Source organism: Bos javanicus, chromosome 23 (assembly GCF_032452875.1).
Source record: "Bos javanicus breed banteng chromosome 23, ARS-OSU_banteng_1.0, whole genome shotgun sequence".
NCBI classification, from domain to species: Eukaryota; Metazoa; Chordata; class Mammalia; order Artiodactyla; family Bovidae; genus Bos; species Bos javanicus.
This window is the reverse complement of record NC_083890.1, coordinates 8,718,911-8,737,876: the sequence shown is the minus strand read 5'-3', so window position 1 is coordinate 8,737,876 and position 18,966 is coordinate 8,718,911. Positions and strand designations below refer to the sequence as shown.

The 18,966-nt window shown below is 40.1% G+C and overlaps 1 protein-coding gene across 3 annotated transcripts in view; it reads left to right on the top strand.

Annotated features, from left to right (window-relative positions):
* The window catches only part of ILRUN (inflammation and lipid regulator with UBA-like and NBR1-like domains), a 106,082-nt gene that overhangs the window by 67,418 nt on the left and 19,698 nt on the right, over positions 1-18,966 (top strand). The gene's annotated exons all lie outside the window — the stretch shown is intronic.

Here is an 18,966-nt window from a genome sequence, read left to right as displayed (position 1 = left end):
ATTGAACTCTCAGCAAACTAGGAAGAGAGGAGGGGCTGTCTCTGCTTGATTTAGAATATTTACTAAACTAAAATATTCTTACCATATTTACAGCAGTTTTATTCATAATTGCCAAAACTTGGAAGCAGTCAAAATGTGCTTCAGTAGGTGAATGGATAAATAAACTAAAAAGAAATGAGCCTTCAGTTCATGAAAAGATACAGAAGAACTTTAAGTGCGTATTACTAAATTAAAAAGCTGGTCTGAAAAGGTACAATTCCAACTGTATTAGCATACTAGAAAAGGCACAGCTGTGGAAACAGTGGTTGCCAGTGGCTGGTGAGGGAATAGGCAGAGCACAGGGCAGTGAAACTATTCTGTGGGATATTGTAGTGATAGAGACATGTCATCATACATTTATCAAAACCCGCAGAATGTGCAACACCAAGAGTGAACCCTAGCTGTTGACTTCAGACGATAATAATGCATCTGTGTAGGTTCATCAGTTGTAACAGATACATGACTTCATGGGATATTGATGGTAAAAGAGATGGTGTGTATGTGGAGCAGAGAGTATATTATCTTCTCAGTTTTGTGGTGAACCTGCATCTACTTTTAAAAATAATACAATCTGTTTACAATGCTTCTTTTCAATAATAGTAATAATAAACATTAGGAAATAATAACATTCTAGGTCAAATGGTGTCTGAAGGGGCTTCCCCAGAGATGCAGTAATTTAACTGGAAAGATTCAGATTGGCAGCGTATCACACTTCCAGGTTGTAATAAATAAGTATAAACTATGGTTGAGCTTGACTAATGCAGTTTGACTTGAATTGAAGGTTCTGTGTGTGCAAAGAGTGGGAGATAGATTGAAGGTGACGGGCGTCTGAAAGAGACGAGTAGCAGACTTGTGGTCCAGACTGAAAGGCGCAGTGCGCTGCACCTCAGCAGCGAGACGGTAGTGAGGGTGGCTCCCGATGTAGGGTTAGAAAGTCTCGGTGGCCTTGAGGAAGTCCTAACACCCCAAGGTGGTGGTTGCTGCTACTTCAGTCTAGGGATGATAATCATTTGTTCTCTCAAAGCTCTGTGCCCAGATTCAAGCCAGGAGAATATTCTGGCCTGTTAAGGGGCTGGAGTGGAAATGCAGAGGAAGGGGTACTTAGGAACAAAAAAAAGTTAATGCAAAATGATAGTTTAAATACCAGTTTAATTCTGTGTGTTTCATGCCAGTTGCATATGTTTGGCTCTTAATGTGCTATAGTTTTGATTCCCTTTGTAGTTTTGATTATACTTTGAGATTTAAATTAGTAATTTAAGTTGCTTAAATGTATTTTCAGGCTGTATTGGTTTTCTGCAGTTGCACTATCGTCCATTCAGTTATATTAGTGGGCTATAAAAGTTTTAATTATTAGAATGTTAATATTTTCATCTTTTTTGCCAGGAACAGTTGTGTCCATGAGTACTGTCTTTACTGGTTTGTGGAACGCTCAAAGCTGACTGGGGAGGGAAGGAAGCGGGAGGTAGGGAGGAAGTAAGCACTAGTCCAGGAGTTAAAAGATCTGACCTCTGGTTTTGATGCTGCCATGTAATATATTACTGATTGACCCTGAGCTACTAATTCAAAGTTACTAGACCTCAGGGTTTTGTTTGTTTAATTGTGGTGAAATAAATACCCATAACAATTTACCATCTTAACCATTTTTAAGTATACAGGTCAGTGGCATTAAGTGCATTCACATTGTTTTACAACCATCAGTACCATCTATCTCCAGAACTCTTGCAAGAGTGAAACTCGGTACCTATTAAATATTAACTCCTCTTTTCCTTCTCCCTCCAGCCCCTGACAACCACCATTGTACTTCCTATCTCTCTAGGTACCTCAGATGAGTGGTATCACAGTTTTTGTCCTTTTGTGACTGGCTATTTATTTCAGTTCATCTTAAAGGCTCATCCAAGTTTTAACATGGTTCAGAATTTCCCAGTTTTATGAAGCTGAATTATATTCCGTTGTATGTATATTCCACATTTTAAAATCATCTATCCATTGATGTACACTTGGACTGCTTCTCCATTTTAGTATTATGAATAATGCTGCTATGAAAACAGGTATACAAATCCCTCTTCGAAACTCTGCTTTTAGTTCTTTTGGGTGTATACCTAGAAGTGAGGGTTGCTGAACCATGTGGCAAAATATTTCTAATTTTTTGAGGAAATGCCATACTGTTTTCCATAGTGGCTATACCATTCTACTCTCCCCAGGGTACAAGAGTTCCAGTTTCTCCACATCCTTGTCCAGACTTACTATTTTCTGCTTTTGTTTTGTTTTTGACAGTAGCCATCCTAATGAGTATGAGATAGTATTGCATTGTAGTTTTAATTTATAGTTCTCTAATGATGAATGACACTGAGCATCTTTACCTGTGCTTTTAGGTCCTTCTGTTTGTCTGTTCAAAAGTCCTTTTGCACATTTTACCCCCCAGCATGAATACTTTTATATAACTGAGGGAAAATAAGTTACATATTTTGAAGATGAATCCATTGAGATTAGTTAGTAAGTTTTTAAAAGATTTCTGTAGTCAGTTGATTGTTCCATTCACATTAAAACATAATTGAAAAGGGTTTGTTTTTTTTTTTTTAATGTGCATTGTCTCTGTGGTAAGGTAGATGTCCTGGGTGACCCATTCAAGGAAGTTCACTTAGTCCAACTAAGTGAAGCCTATATCCTTCAGGTACTGTTGGAAACAGCATATTAAGGCTGTGTTTTTGGATCAGACAATGCGGGTTTGAGCAGATGCAGCAAGAGTAAGAACCCTGGCCTGGTTTTCCTGGATGACTCCAGTAGAGCCGCTGGTGACCCATCTTTCTTTCTCAGATGCAATCAGGCACAAGGCCCTTTGCCCATTTTAAAACTCAGGTTATGAGTTTTATTTTTTTAGGAGTTCTTTATATATGTTGGATTGACCAGTGTATAAAGTAGTTATGTAAGATGTTAACAGAAAAACCCAAACCAACTTTTTGGCCCATTATCAGATATTGATTTGTAAGTTTTTTCTCCATTTCATGGTTTGCCTTTGCACTCTATTGATTGTGTCATTTGATCCACAAATATTTTAATTGTTTTTTCCCTGGGTTGTTGTTTGTTTGTTTTTAATGACACAAATATGAATATTTTTACTGATAAAAGGTACAATTCACAAAGAAGATAGAGATCATAAAACATTAGACACCTAACAGAAACCAAAATATATAAAGCAAAAATAAGAAGAAATATAAGGGAAAAATATATATATATATTGTCATAGTGAGACACGTTAACATTTCTCTGAGAATAGTTTATCAAGTGCAGAAAAAACAAGAATAGGAGCATCTTGAATGATGTCATTAATAATTTAAATATAATAGATTTAATAAATATAAAGTAATACCTGTACATTTGTAGTTTTCAAAAAATTCCAAAATAATTCTGATATGCATCTGGATTTTAAAAAGTAATTCTAGAGTTTTCTATTAAATGTTAGTTTTGATAATATAGAATTCTGTTATTTTTCTGCTGACCAATCATGATACAATGGTATTGTGAGTAATAGTTACATAATCGCAATAGTGAAAGGTGTTTTATCAGTTTTCACAGTCAATAGCCAGACAAAAAATAAAAAATAATTACAATTGCAAGTCACAATGATAACATGATTAACCTAACAATATAACACAATTACATACAATTTGGGGGGTCAAGCAGAGTGATGTGCTAAGTGGAAGTGCATACACCTGCTCAGCCTGTCTGTGTCTTTTGGTTGGTGCATTTAATCCATTTATATTTAAGGTAATTATCAATATGTATGATCCTGTTATCATTTTCTTAATTGTTTTGGGTTTATTTTCTGTAGGTAGGTCTTTTCCTCTTGGTTCCTGCCTAGAGAAGTTCCTTTAGCATTTGTTGTAAAGCTGGTTTGGTGGTGCTAAATTCTCTTAACTTTTGCTTGTCTAGAAAGCTTTTGATTTCTCCATCAAATCTGAAGGAGAGTCTTGCTCCATAGAGTATTCTTGGTTGTAGGTTTTTTCCTTTCATCACTTTTTTTTTTTTTCCTTTCATCACTTTTAATAGATCATGTCATTCCCTTCTGGCTTGTAGAGTTTCTGTTGAGAAATGGGCTGATAGCCTGAAGGGAGTTCCCTTGAATGTTATTTGTCATTTTCCCTTGTTGCTTTTAATATTTTTTAGGGCTTCCTTGGTGGCTCAGATGTAAAGAATTCGCCAGCAATGTGGGAGACCTGGGTTTGATTCCTGGGTTGGGAAGATTCCCTGGAGGAGGGCATGGCAACCCACTCCAATATTCTTGCCTGGAGAATCTCCATGGACAGAGGAACCTCACAGGCTACAGTCCATGGGGTAGCAAAGAGCTGGACACGACTGAGCGACTAAGCACAGCTCTGTCTTTAATTTTTGTTGGTTTGATTATGGTGTGTCTCAGTGTGTTCCGTCTTTGGTTTATCCTGCCTGAGATTCTCTGTGCTTCCTGTACTTGGTTGACTATTTCTTTTCCCATGTTTGGGAAGTTTTCAGCTATTAATCTCTTATTAATAAATTATAAATATTTATTATAAATATTTTTATCTTATTATAAATATTTTCTCAGGTCCTTTTTCTTTCTAATCTCTTTCTGGGACCCCTACTGTGTGAATGTTGGTGTGTTTAATGTAGTCCCAGAGGTCTCTTAGGCTGTCTTCATTTCTTCTCATTCTTCTTTCTTATTCGCTTCTACAGCAGTGATTTCCAGGAAAACAGACTCCAGTCTTGCAGGGCACAAACAAAACCTTTTGTGCACCAAGACTCAGAAGAAAGGAGTGACCCCACAGGAGACTGAACCAAAACTGCCTGCTAGTGTTGGATGGTTTCCTGTGGGGGAGGCATGGATTGGCAGGGGCTCACCACAGGAATGGGGCAGCAGCCTGGAAGGTCCCCCTTGGAGGTTGCCATCAACCAGAGGGTTGGGTCACCTCAGGCCAAAAAATACCGGGGAGGGAGCACAACCTCACTCATCAGCAGATAGTTGGATTAAAGCTTTACTGAGCAAGGCCCTGCCCACTAGAGGAAGGCCCAGTTTTTTTCACCACCAGAAGGCGATGGCACCCCACTCCAGTACTCTTGCCTGGAAAATCCCATGGACGGAGGAGCCTGGTGGGCTACAGTCCATGGGGTCGCTAAGAGTCAGACACAACTGAGCTACTTCACTTTCAGTTTTCACTTTCATGCTTTGGAGAAGGAAATGGCAACCCACTCCATTGTTCTTGCCTGGAGAATCCCAGGGACAGGGGAGCTTGGTGGGCTGTCGTCTATGGGGTCGCACAGAGTCAGACACGACTGAAGCGACTTAGCAGCAGCAGTCCCTCCCATCAGGAAGCTTACACAAGCCTCTTAGCCTCCTTCATCAGAGGGCAGACAGAAGAAGCAAGAACCACAGTCCCACAGTGACTAAAACAAAAACCACATTACAGAAAGTCAATCAGCATGTTAAAGCAGAAAGTTATGTCTCAGATGAAAGGACAAGATAAAACCCCAGAAAAACAACTGAATGAAGTGGAGATAGGCAACCTTCTAGAAAAAGAATTCAGAATAATGATAGTGAAAATGATTCTGGATCTTGGATAAAGAATGGAGGCAAATATTGAGAAGATATAAGAAATGTTTACCAAAGACCTAGAAGAACTAAAGAAGAAACAGAGATGAATAATATGCTAGAAGGATCCATAGCAGAATAACTGAGGCAGAAGAACGGATAAATGACCTGAAGGATAACCGTTTTAATTTTGATGTAGTCCAATTTATCTTTTTTCTTTGGTGCTTTTGGAGTCAAATCCAAGAATTTACTTCCAGATCCAGTGTCGTGACTCTTTTCTTCTAAGAGGTTTATGTCTAGATCTTTGATCCATTTAATTTTTATATATGGTGTAAGATAAGGATCCAAATTAATCATTGTGCATGTGGATATCCAGTTTTCCCACCACCATTTGTTGAAAATATTTCCCTTTGCCATTGAATGCTTAGTATTCTTGTCAAAAATCATTTGACCTTAAATGTGAGGGTTTATTTTTGAGCTCTTCATTCTCTTCCATGATCCTTATGTCTGTTTGTAAATACCACACTATTTGGATTACTATTGTTTTGTTGTAATAATACTTGAAATCAAGAAGTGTGATACCGCCATTCTTCTTTTTCAAAATTGTTTGACTCTTAGTGATGCTGAGATCAGTGAAAAGGTTCAAGTGGTAACAGCCTGATCCCTGCAAAGATCCTCCCCATCAACCAACCTTTTGCCTAATGTTTTTGTTCATTGATTATTGCCTGAATCATTTCAAATAGGGGTTAGAGAATGGCAGTTTTCCCCCACATTTATTAGCTGGGGTAGTTCTGGGGGGAAGAAGCTTTTCTTTATCAACAATGATTTATTTTCCTGAAATTGAGTTTTACAAATAAGGCTAGATTAAATGCTTAATTCTTTACCTTTAATTGCAGTTCTTTAAGAGTAAGGGTTTATTGCTCTATTTACTTTGGTGAAACTAATGAATGATGAGCATTAAAGATTATATATCCTTTTTATAGGTATCAAAAACTCCTGGATTTTATACAAGAAATCTGTTTTACTGTTATTGTTAGAGTCCTCTACTACTACAGTAGTCCTGATTACTGATGATGTCACCAATCATCAGACTTTATTCTTATCATTGACTCTATCTTCCAACAAAGTAACACAGTAAACATTTTTTTTTAATGTCACTTACAGTGCTAAGTACTTCTGCATAAATAATTTAATATTTTTTTTGTATTTATCAAGCACTCCTACCCTGTGTGCCGTCACCATCCTGGGATGTTTCCCCAGACATCTCGCTCCCGTGCTGCCCCTTTCAGTTAGGCCGCTGCTCTTACTCTAGGCGCTCGTTTCTGTTTATTCATTTATGGAGTGTCCATTTGGAGTTGTGTTTTGCAGACACCAGCAGATGTATGTAAATGTGTCCCTTATCTTACAAAGGAGTGTTATAACTATAGATACTGATATACATCTTACTTTTTTTTTCACTTAATTCTAGAGATTAGTGTAGAAATCTTCATTCTTTTTCTGGCTGTGGTGTATTCTCTTTGCTAGATATGTCTTCATTTTTCTAGCTTAGACTCCATTGATGGACATCTGAGTTATTTAAAACTTCTTCCAATATGAAATAAAAATCCTTTGGAGACATAATATTGGCACACATTATTGTTTTACATGCCTTGAAAAAGTACGTATAGGTTGGATTGATAAAAAAAATTTCTTGCTGTTGCATATATAAATAATGTACTATTAATTTTTCTCTAGCTTCTTCCCCATTTCTCTTCTCTTTTTCACATTCCTGATAGTATCAGAAATGGATATTCCCTCCTGTTTGCCTAGTCTCATGACTTCTTTCCATTCAGGCTTCTGTCCCTCCTACGCCACTAAAACTGCTGCTCTTTTCAAAATCACCAGTGACCTACATGATGCTGCAGCCAGTGCTTTGTTCTCAGTTCTCAACTTACTTGATTTGTTAGCTGCACTGGGTCCAGTTAATAATTCTGTTCTCCTTGATATACTTTTGTCACTAGGCTTCTTGAGTACTGTATACTCCTGGTTTTCCTTTATTCTTTGGCCTCCTCCTCTTTCTTTTTTTCTGGCCTCCTGAATTCACTCCTCTTTTTTTTTTTTTTCTTCCCCTCCCCGAATTCACTCCTCTTTCCTTTTGTTATCAGCTGGTGGTAGGCCTACTTCAGGGGAGGGTAGTTGTACAAGAAGAGAAGACTGGTAGGAAGGGGTGGAATCTCTGTGCTTCTAGGAGTTGAGGCTGGGAGTGGGAGGAGAGGAGGGCATCTGGGTTCAGAGAGCACCTGAAATGAGCCTGTAGTCTGACAAAAGCGTATTGATTGACACGTGGTGAGAGAAGGCACTCCAGGGGAACTGTGGGGTGCCATGTATGACATCGGCCGGGGTCAGCAGCTTCTGTAAGCTTGGGTTCCTGCTGAAGGAGTCAGAAAAGGCTCTGGGGAAGTGGGATTAATTTTGGATTGGCTGCTGTTTCTGAGGTAGGGCTAGAGGGGAGGATTATTAGGATTTGGGTGATGTTGTGGGGAAGGGCACTTTGGCAGTTGGATAGCCTCAGTGATAATAGATGGCTCTAACAAAGCTAATCTGGGGGCATCATTGATAAGAAAGCAAGTAGCCACTGAAAGAGAGTCAGTATAACATTTTACAGCATCTGAATGACCTTGCGAGAAACAGTGTCTCCTGTTATCTTTGTGTCTACCTTTCTCTGTGTCTGTCCTTCCAGCCCAATTAATGGCAATTTTCCCCCCATTCTGAGCCAGTTTTCATCTTTTGTCTCAGACCTGTGTATGTTTTTACTCTTCATTTCGTGGCACTGATTTTACTGGGTTTGGGAAGTAGGAATCCTTATTTCCTAAGACCTTATTAAATCCTAAGATTTAATAAGAGATTATTAAATCCTAAAATTTATTTATTTATTTTTTTTAATCCTAAAATTTAATAAGAGATTAAATGACGACTAAAACCCCCTCTCTCCCCTCACCTGCCGTGTTACGGCAGAAGCTCGTGATTATTACATAGGGCATGATTTGAAAAAACTGTGAAAATGAATCGTCTCTTTGTTGTTGCCATGTCTGCTTTTCTTTCTGAGCCTCTCTCCCTATTCCAGGCACTGAATACCCCTCACTGTCTCGTCTCATCCAGGCTTCCAGTGCTCTGTCCTGGGCTTCTCTTTCTTCTCCCCCTTGTGCTCTTAGGCCTATTGGCTAATTTAATGATGAGGTTAATGTAGCTTAATATGTTCCTTATGGAGGCCTTTTCATTTTAAAATGAAATTCCTTACCTCACACCAGTCAGAATGGCCATCATCAAAAGATCTACAAATAATAAATGCTGGAGAGGATGTGGGGAAAAGGGAACCCTCTTGCACTGTTGATGGGAATGTAAATTGATACAGCCACTATGGAGAACAATATGGAGATTCCTTAAAAAACTAGGAATAAAACTACCATGTGATCCAGCAATCCCACTTCTGGGCATATACCCTGAGAAAGCCATAATTGAAATAGACACATATACCCCAGTGTTCATTGCAGCACTATTTAAAGTAGTAAGGACATGGAAGCAACTTAGATGTCCATCAACAGATGAATGGATAAAGAAGCTGTGGTATGTATATACAATGGAATATTGCTCAACCATAAAAAGGAGCGCATTTGAGTCAGTGCTAATGAAGTGGATGAACCTAGAGCCTATTACAAAGAGTGAAGTAAGTCAGAAAGAGAAAAACAAATATTGTATATTAATGCATATATGTGGAATCTAGAAAGACGGTACTGAAAGGTTACTGCTACGAGCTGTGAAGGATGCCGGGATTCTTGGCCTCCGGAGGAGAGGAATTTGACCTGGAGCCAGTGACAAGGCTTGATCACTCAGAGCTTTATGTGTAGCAAAGTTTTATTAAAGTATAAAAGAGATAGTGAAAGCTTCTGACATAGACATCAGAAGGGGACAGAAAGAATGCCCCCTTGCTAGTTTTTAGCAAGGAGTTATTTACCTGTTAGGAAGCTGCTAATTAGAGGAAGGAAACACCTCAAAACTGAGAGAGTTGCACCAGACCCCTCACCCACAACATGCATTTTGAGGTAGCATTGGCACCAGGTGAGTCATCCCCAGTCATAAAACAATTGACATGAATCTTGAAGAAAGGCAGATTTTCAAGCAAATACATAGTTCATTAACATAGCTTCAGTTCAGTCACTCAGTCGTGTCCGACTCTTTGCGACCCCATGGACTGCAGCACGCCAGGCCTCCCTGCCCATCAGCAACTCCTGGAGCTTACTCAAACTCATGTCCGTTGAGTCGGTGATGCCATCCAACTGTCTCATCCTCTGTCGTCCCCTTCTCCCTTAAGGAAGATATGTCCCTGAGAAAAACTCATTGGTTAGCTCAAGATTTGAGATAAAGTTCAGTTCAAGTGGAACCAGGTGCCTTGACAATGCAGGATTAGAAGAGAAAAGAAAAAAAAAAGTCTGCCACTTGCCGTTTATTTCCTCCTGCTGCTTGGGGACTGTTAACGAACCTGTTTGCAGGGCAGCAGTGGAGATGCAGACACAGAGATCAGACTTAAGGACAAAGGGAAGTGGGAGGAGAGGATGGGATGAATTGAGAGAGCAGCATGGAAGCAGACACACTACCATATGTAAAATAGACAGCCAGTGGGAATGTGCTGTGTGATTCAGGGAATGCAGACTGGGTCTCTGTGACCACTTGGCGAGGTGGGATGGGGTGGGAGGTGGGAGGGAGGTTCAGGAGGGAGAGGACACATGTATACCTGTGGCTGGTTCTCGTTGATGTATGGCAGAGACTAACACAGTATTGTAAAGCAGTTATCTTTCCATCAAAAGTAAATTTTAAAAAGAAATTCCTGAGAAAATATGAAACTAAGGGATACGTTTTTACTACACAGTGTGGCAAGATGGAGGGGAGTGAGGATGGGGAGGGAGGCGGAGTTGAGTAGAGGCAGCCCTGGAGCAGTCACTCTGCTGTAGATGGCGCCTAGGCCCCAGAAATCAAGAGTTGCCTGTGAGGAGCGGATGAACTGGAGCCCGGCTGTCCCTTCCCCCGTAGATCCTAAGGTAGGTGTTGTGTTAATAGTGAAAGTATCTAAGTGCCTGGGCAGGTGTCACGGGAGCAAAGCGTGTGTGGAGTAAAGAGTATGGAAATGCAGACTGGAGATTGATGCTGGACAGAGACAGAGGTGTCGAGACCTGCTGTAACGCCGACCTTTGCACTACCTGATAGAGGCATGTTTCAGGCTGCCAGACCACCAGCACGCAGACTCTCCTTTCCACTGACTCTCCCTTCTCACTGAAGCCAGGCAGCGCACACCCAGCCTCCCTACTCTGGAAATGAAACATGAGCCCCTATGGCTTGTAGCCCAGCAGCTGACTAGAGCCTGTTTACCTCTGTAGACCTAAGTTGTTTCTTAATCCTCAGGGAGAAATATGGAGTTCCTACAGTGCTTTGAAGATGAGTTGAGCTTTAGGAAGGATTTGAATTTGCAGTCTCCAAATCCAAATCTAGGAGTGGCTAAAACCAGCCTGTGTCTCCTGGTGCTGTCTCACAGCTCTTGGGGATGAGCCCAAGGCAGTTGTTCTAGAGCTCAGAAGACTGTGAGATTTCAGTCCTAGCCACAGTTGGAATTACTTTGAGGTGTCCTTATATAATGGATCTTTGAAAGTGGTACTTTCTGAAGCCTCCAGCCCTTTCCCCTTGGGAACCCAGACCAAGTAGAACCTATTAATGCAGCAGTTTATCACTTGCTTTCCGTGGCTTCCATTTGTATCTTGTGTGGGGCACAGGCAGGCTCTGGAATTAGGCAGTTTCAGCCCAGTATCCACATCAAGCTGGTTCATTTGTGCAGTCCTTGCTGTTCCTGTTTGAAGACTGTAATGCCCTTACTGCACTGCTGAGAAGGGGCTGACCCATAAGGGTGAGATTTCCCTGCAGGTAGGAATGACTCGAGTCCAGTTGATGGGGTGGTCTTTTTGAGACCTCTGAAGAACTGAGTGAGTGATGGCTCCTCCTGCCTGCCCTGCTACAGCTTTGTTCTGTCCCCTGTAGATCAAAGTACTCTCCTTTGTCGTCACTTCACTACAGAGAGAACTGTTAGTGTTGGCTTTGTTACAACTTTACCTTTTAATGTCTGAAAATACACTTTTAAAATACTATACTAATTATTTTAGTAAACTTGTAACAATTTTTAGCTTTACAGTTAGTTTCATAGTTGAACAGAGTCCCCATGTACCCGGTTTGCCCCACTGTTAGCATCTTACATAATCACGACACTCTTGCTAGTGTGAAGGCGTCGATGTTGGTACCTTACTATGAACTCAACTCCAGACTTTGCATTTCATCGTTTTTCCTACCTTTCTGTGTCAGAAATCCTTCTGTTCCAGAAACTAGAGTCCCATGTTACGCTTACTGGTCATGTGTCCCAGTCTCCTCTGGTCTGTGACAGTTTCTGTCTTTGCATGTTTTTCATATCCCCTGATAGTTTTGAGGAATACTGGCAAGTATCCTTTATATAAACTGTCCTTTATAATGTCCTCCAGTCTGAGCTTATCTGATGTTTTCCACATTATTGGACTGATGTTACAAGTTTAGGAAAGAATACTACGAAAGTGAAGTGCCCTGAAGTGCCCTATGGCGAGGTAGGGGTACTTGATATTTGCAAAATATCTCTGATGAAACTAACCTTGGTCACTTGGTTAAGTAGTTTGTTTGCCAGTTTCTCCACCATAAAGTTAATCCTTTTCTCTTTCCCTATGCTGTCACTAAGATAGAGTGGGTTGGGGACGGTGTATAGAATTAAGCTGTACCTCTTGGAAGGGAGAGTATCTTTATATATTATATATCTATATCTATCTATCTATCTATATGTATGTATGTATATTATTTGGAATTGTTTTGTAAGAAAGTTTGTCTCTTCTCCCTCATTTATTTATAGAACTATGAACTCATGTATATTTATTTTATAATTGGAGTTACAATGCAGTGCTCCATTATCTTGTCGCCCATGTTGTTCCAGCTCCAGAGGGAGCTCTTTCAGATGGCTCCTGTATCCCTGTAACATGCTCCATCTTTTTGTGTTTTGAGCACTTCCTTACTTTCTGGTGCAACAAGATGTTCCAGGCTTTTCTTAAATTTTCCATGCCCCAGCCCTAGAATTAGCCATTTCTCCAAGAAGCCCTTGGTTTTTTTCATTAGAGAATAGTGTTTAGGAACCACTGAACACTAGGAGTGGCCATTGCTCCTGGGGAGTCATTACTTGTAGGTCACATTAGTAATTAGAGCTAGAGTATGTGTATATGCCCACTACCCCTGTATGCAGAATGTCTAGTTGTTTCTGTTTCTTTATTTGTATATATATTAGGATAATGGTGAGTTTGCATTGATGTGTCTGACTTTAATCCAGTACCACAGGGTTTTAGAATGCCTTCTTTGCTTGCTTTACTGTAACGTCCTTCTTCCATGAAGAAAAACCTTGCACCCACTATCCATTTACTTATATTCAGCCCAGTATACCCGTTCCTGTACTATAAATATATTGTAACCTATATTCCCACAAGAAACAAGTTTACCAGTTCTAATATTGTACTCATTTTTTAAAACTATTTCTATTGTAGTGGACAAATCGTAGGTGCTTGTTTACTTTTATTATGATGTTATTTAAGTGGTTTTCATATTCTTTAATCTGGGATGTGTTTGTATGTCAGCATGATTGATTAAGATGATGGATTTTGTCTACAAGTTTAATGTTTCCATTTTACTCCACACTTCTGATAGTCTAAACTTAAGAGTTAAAAGGTTATGTTCTCTCTTCAGTAATTTATGACACATTTCTACAAAAGGAAGTATAGACTTATTAAAAGTTTATACTTACTATTACAGGTTTTATTATATGTAAAAGAGACGAGTTGAAGGAAATAAGATTTGCATCACCTTCTCACCCCAAAGTTCTGGCTCAGGTGCTTTTTAAAAATTTGCCTTAAGGCAAGACATCTAAACTCAGTTTCTCCATTTGCTCAGTAAGTCTTGACAGTGTAGGCTTGATACTTGGTTATATTTTCTTGGCTACTTTTCTAGTACATCCTGTGTTGACCCATTCTTGTTATTGGTGCCAAAGATCATATGCCTATCAGTAAAGATATTATGGTCCTGGGAAATGAGACTGACTTAACTAAAGCTTTCATTCCCTAGACACTTGGTTCCCAAATTCCTGTGGGGAAGAAAGAAATGTGGGTTTAAAAAGCTATACTAAGAGCTAGAAGTTCTTGATAATCATCATGGTTAACTTCTAACTTGAAGTCTGACTTTGGGCCATCACTTCTACCTCCAGACCACAAATCCTTCATCTAGAAAGTGAAACAGTTCCATTAGATAACTCCTAAAGTTTCTTACAGCTGTGGTTTTATCATCAGAGACAGTGAAATAACCTGATATACGGCCATGCCATCCTGAATGCACGGGTTCTCTTCTGATCTCAGAAGCTAAGCAGGATCGGGCCTGCTTAGTACTTGAATGAGAGATAGTGAAATACCTGGTTGGCAGGTTTAATCTCAGTAGTTAAGGTGCTCTGGCAAGAATTGGAAATGGTCAGCCTGTTTGAAATAAGTTTATTGGACCATTCATTATCATCCTTTTAATTTGTTTAATTAAAATACACACACACACACTATGTGTGGGGTGGAATGTGAGGTCTATAGGTAGAATGAGGAGGGCTCAGATGGTACCATGGAGAAGATGTAGTCTTCATAGTGTAGTGAAGAAGTAGTAGTATGAAGAAGACTTCGTAATGTAGTCTGCAGAATGCTCCATCATGGTAGTGACTTTGGAGAATCAGAACTGGGCTGTTTATTATTTGGTGTTTATGAATCAGGGACTCCTTAAGTGACATTCCTTTTACAGCTATTATGTAGAATCTGTGAACAGTACAGAAAAATAGCCAAGGTGAAGAGACTATGATGGCTTAAGTATGATTAAGGCTCAGTGAGTTGTATTGAAGAAGCTTTCGCTGTCAAAGCATTAGTCTCGTACTGCTAACAGCCTTCAGAAAAGTCTGTTCCTTCTCATAAGAGTTTCCTGAGCTAAGAGAATGAAACATATGACCTATAGCCGAGTATGCTATCCATACCATATTTTACAAGACAATTTTGGTAAACAGATGAGTGGAAGACAAAAGTAGGAATTAATATACTAAAAGACAAGGCATTTTGCTTGGAAAAAATTAATAATAGAGTGAAGGAATGTTGCCTTTGGTTAGAAAGTATAAAATAAGAGAGCACAGAATGAGTCTCCCTCAGGCTGCCTGCCATTGAATTGTTCTTTAAAAGCCACATGGTATCAGTTTATGAGATTGAACCTTGTATGAAAGTCTTGAATGATAATGTCCTCTGACCCCCATTCCTGGCTCCTCTTCCACATTTCTAAATGAAGTGGTACTCTGCCTGTCTTTGTTTACAGTGTTAAATCCACAAGTTGAACTTTTTTGATACTTATGTAAAGTTTTACACTTGCTTTAACAGTGTGTCTGAAATGGATGTCCATTCCTTGATCCACACTAGTGTTACTAGCAGCTTTAGCTTCCTCTTCACAATAGGTAAAAAGAGTTGCTCATTATAGAAGTGAACAGTAGATGTCACTGCATCTCCACTCACTACTGCTCTGGCTCAGTTTATTTGGATACAACCAAGTTTTAATACAGCTTCCAAATCACTAACCTTAAATCAAGTATTTATGACTATCTGACAATTAAGATCCCCTTTTTCAGATATAGAATTGAAAACTGAGAACAAACATAATCCAGAAGAGTTTTCTTCAATTTCCTTTTTAGTGTATTTGTTCTCAGTTCAGTTCAGTCGCTCAGTCGCGTCTGACTCTGCGACCCCATGAATCGCAGCACACCAGGCCTCCCTGTCCATCACCAACTCCTGGAGTTCACTCAAACTCACGTCCATCGAGTCGGTGATGCCATCCAGCCATCTCATCCTCTGTCGTCCCCTTCTCTTCCTGCCCCCAATCCCTCCCAGCATCAGGGTCTTTTCCAGTGAGTCAACTCTTCGCATGAGGTGGCCAAAGTATTGGAGTTTCAGCTTTAGTCCTTCCAATGAACACCCAGGACTGATCTCCTTTAGAATGGACTGGTTGGATCTCCTTGCAGTCCAAGGGACTCTCAAGAGTCTTTTCCAACACCACAGTTCAAAAGCATCAATTCTTAAGCACTCAGCTTTCTTCACAGTCCAACTCTCACATCCATACATGACCACTGGAAAAACCATAGCATTGACTAGATGGACCTTTGTTGGCAAAGCAATGTCTCTGCTTTTTAATATGCTATCTAGGCTGATCATAACTTTCCTTCCAAGGAGTAAGCGTCTTTTAATTTCCTATCTGCAGTCACCATCTTCAGTGATTTTGGAGCCCAAAAAAATAAAGTCTGACACTGTTTCCACTGTTTCCCCATCTTTTTCCCATGAAGTGATGGGACCAGATGCCTTGATCTTCATTTTCTGAATGTTGAGCTTTAAGCCAACTTTTTCACTCTCCTCTCTTACTTTCATCAAGAGGCTTTTTAGTTCCTCTTCACTCTCTGCCATAAGGGTGGTGTCATCTGCATATCCGAGGTTATTGATATTTCTCCCGGCAATCTTGATTCCGGCTTGTGCTTCTTCCAGCCCAGTGTTTCTCATGATGTACTCTACATAGAAGTTAAATAAGCAGGGTGACAATATACAGCCTTGATGTATTCCTTTTCCTATTTGGAACCAGTCTGTTGTTCCATGTCCAGTTCTAACTGTTGCTTCCTGATCTGCATACAGATTTCTCAAGAGGCAGGTCAGGTGGTCTGGTATTCCCATCTCTTTCAGAGTTTTCCACAGTTTATTGTGATCCACACAGTCAAAGACTTTGGCATAGTCAATAAAGCAGAAATAGATGTTTTTCTGGAACTCTCTTGCTTTTTCCATGATCCAGCGGATGTTGGCAGTTTGATCTCTGGTTCCTCTGCCTTTTCTAAAACCAGCTTGAACATCTGGAAGTTCACGGTTCATTGCTGAAGCCTGGCTTGGAGAATTTTGAGCATTACTTTACTAGCGTGTGAGATGAGTGTGCAGTTATGCAGTAGTTTGAGCATTCTTTGGCATTGCCTTTCTTTGGGATTGAAATGAAAACTGACCTTTTCCAGTCCTGTGGCCACTGCTGAGTTTTCCAAATTTGCTGGCATATCGAGTGCAGCACTTTCATAGCATCATCTTTCAGGATTTGAAATAGCTCAACTGGAATTTCATCACCTCCACTAGCTTTGTTGGTAGTGATGCTTCCTACAGCCCACTTGACTTCACATTCCAGGATGTCTGGTTCTAGGTGAGTGATCACACCATTGTGATTATCTGGGTCCTGAAGATCTTTTTTGTACAGTTCTGTATATTCTTGCCACTTCTTAATATCTTTTGCTTCTGTTAGGTCCATACCATTTCTGTCCTTTATCGAGCCCATCTTTGCATGAAATGTTCCTTTGGTATCTCTGATTTTCTTGAAGAGATGTCTAGTCTTTCCCATTCTGTTGTTTTCCTTTATTTCTTTGCATTGATCACTGAGGAAGGCTTTCTTATCTCTCCTTGCTATTCTTTGGAACTCTGCATTCCGATGCTTATATCTTTCCTTTTCTCCTTTGCTTTTCTCTTCTCTTCTTTTCACAGCTATTTGTAAGGCCTCCCCAGACAGCCATTTTGCTTTTTTGCATTTCTTTTCCATGGGGATGGTCTTGATCCCTGTCTCCTGTACAATGTCACAAACTTCCGTCCATAGTTCATCAGGCACTCTATCAGATCTAGTCCCTTAAATCTATTTCTCACTTCCACTGTATGATCATAAGGGATTTGATTTAGGTCATATCTGAATGGTCTAGTGGTTTTCCCTGCTTTCTTCAATTTAAGTCTGAATTTGGAATAAGGAGTTCATGATCTGAGCTACAGTCAGCTCCCGGTCTTGTTTTTGCTGACTGTATAGAGCTTCTCCATCTTTTTGTTCTAGGCTTATATATTTATACAGTACTGCTGCTACTGCTAAGTCACTTCAGTTGTGTCCGACTCTGTGCGACCCCATAGACAGCAGCGCACCAGGCTCCCCGTCCCTGGGATTCTCCAGGCAAGAACACTGGAGTGGGTTGCCATTTCCTTCTCCAGTGCGTGAAAGTAAAAAGTGAAAGTGAAGTCGCTCAGTCGTGTCCGACTCCTAGCGACCCCATGTACTGCAGCCCACCAGGCTCCTCCGTCCATGGGATTTGCCAGGCAGGAGTACTGGAGTGGGATGCCATTGCCTTCTCCCATTTGTACACTAGTCCCCCACTTATCTGTGGGGGATATGTTCTGAGACCCTCTAGTATGGACGGTGAAACCACAGACAGCACTGAACCCTATATATACTGTTTTTCCCTATACATACCTAACTATGATAAAGCCTAATTTACAAATTATTCACATTAAGAGATTGTCAACAATAATATATTTGAACAGTTAAGACAATATACAGTAATAAGTTATGTGAATGTAGTCTCTCTCAAAATAGCTTATTGTCCAAATTCAACACCTTTTCCATCTTAACAAAGCACTTACCACTTGCTGTGGATCTCACTTTTGCAGTTTAAAGTGTAACAGCAAAACTAGCATGAAGTTTCCTTTTTCCTTCACAGTTTCATGGTTAGAAGATTTGTTACTCTAAGTCTTAGCAACCTCAGTATATGGTTTTGCTTCTCTTTCCTTATTCAGTTGAAAGCTTTTCACCTTTGCAGTTGAAGCACGTTATGACTTCTCTTTGGAATATCTGAATTGGCCAGCATCAGTACTCTTGCACTTTGGGGCCATTATTAAGTGCCATAAGGGTTACTTGAGTACAAGTGCTTGCTGACAAGGAAAGGAAAATGAAGAACTGAATTATGACCAAAAGTCCTACAATGCATCTTTCCAAAGAAACCTCTTACAGTTTCAGTGTAGATGGTACAGTTTCCATATCTGACAGATTAAGTTGGTATTAACTTGAATTATTTTAGAAAGCCTGAGGCATACTGAATTTGATATCTTTTGAACTTGTTGTTGAGTCACTCAGTTGTGTCTGACTCTGTGCAACCCCATGGACTGCAGCGTGCCAGGCTTCCCTGTCCATCACCGTCTCCTGGAGTTTGCCCAAATTCATGCCCATTTAATCAGTGATGCCATCTAACAATCTCATCCTCTGTTGTCCCCTACTCCTCCTGCCTTCAGTCTTTCCCAGCATCAGGGTCTTTTCCAGTGAGTCACATCAGGTGGCCAACGTATTGGAGCTTCAGCTTTAGCATTAGTCCTTTCAATGAATATTCAAGATTGATTTCCTTT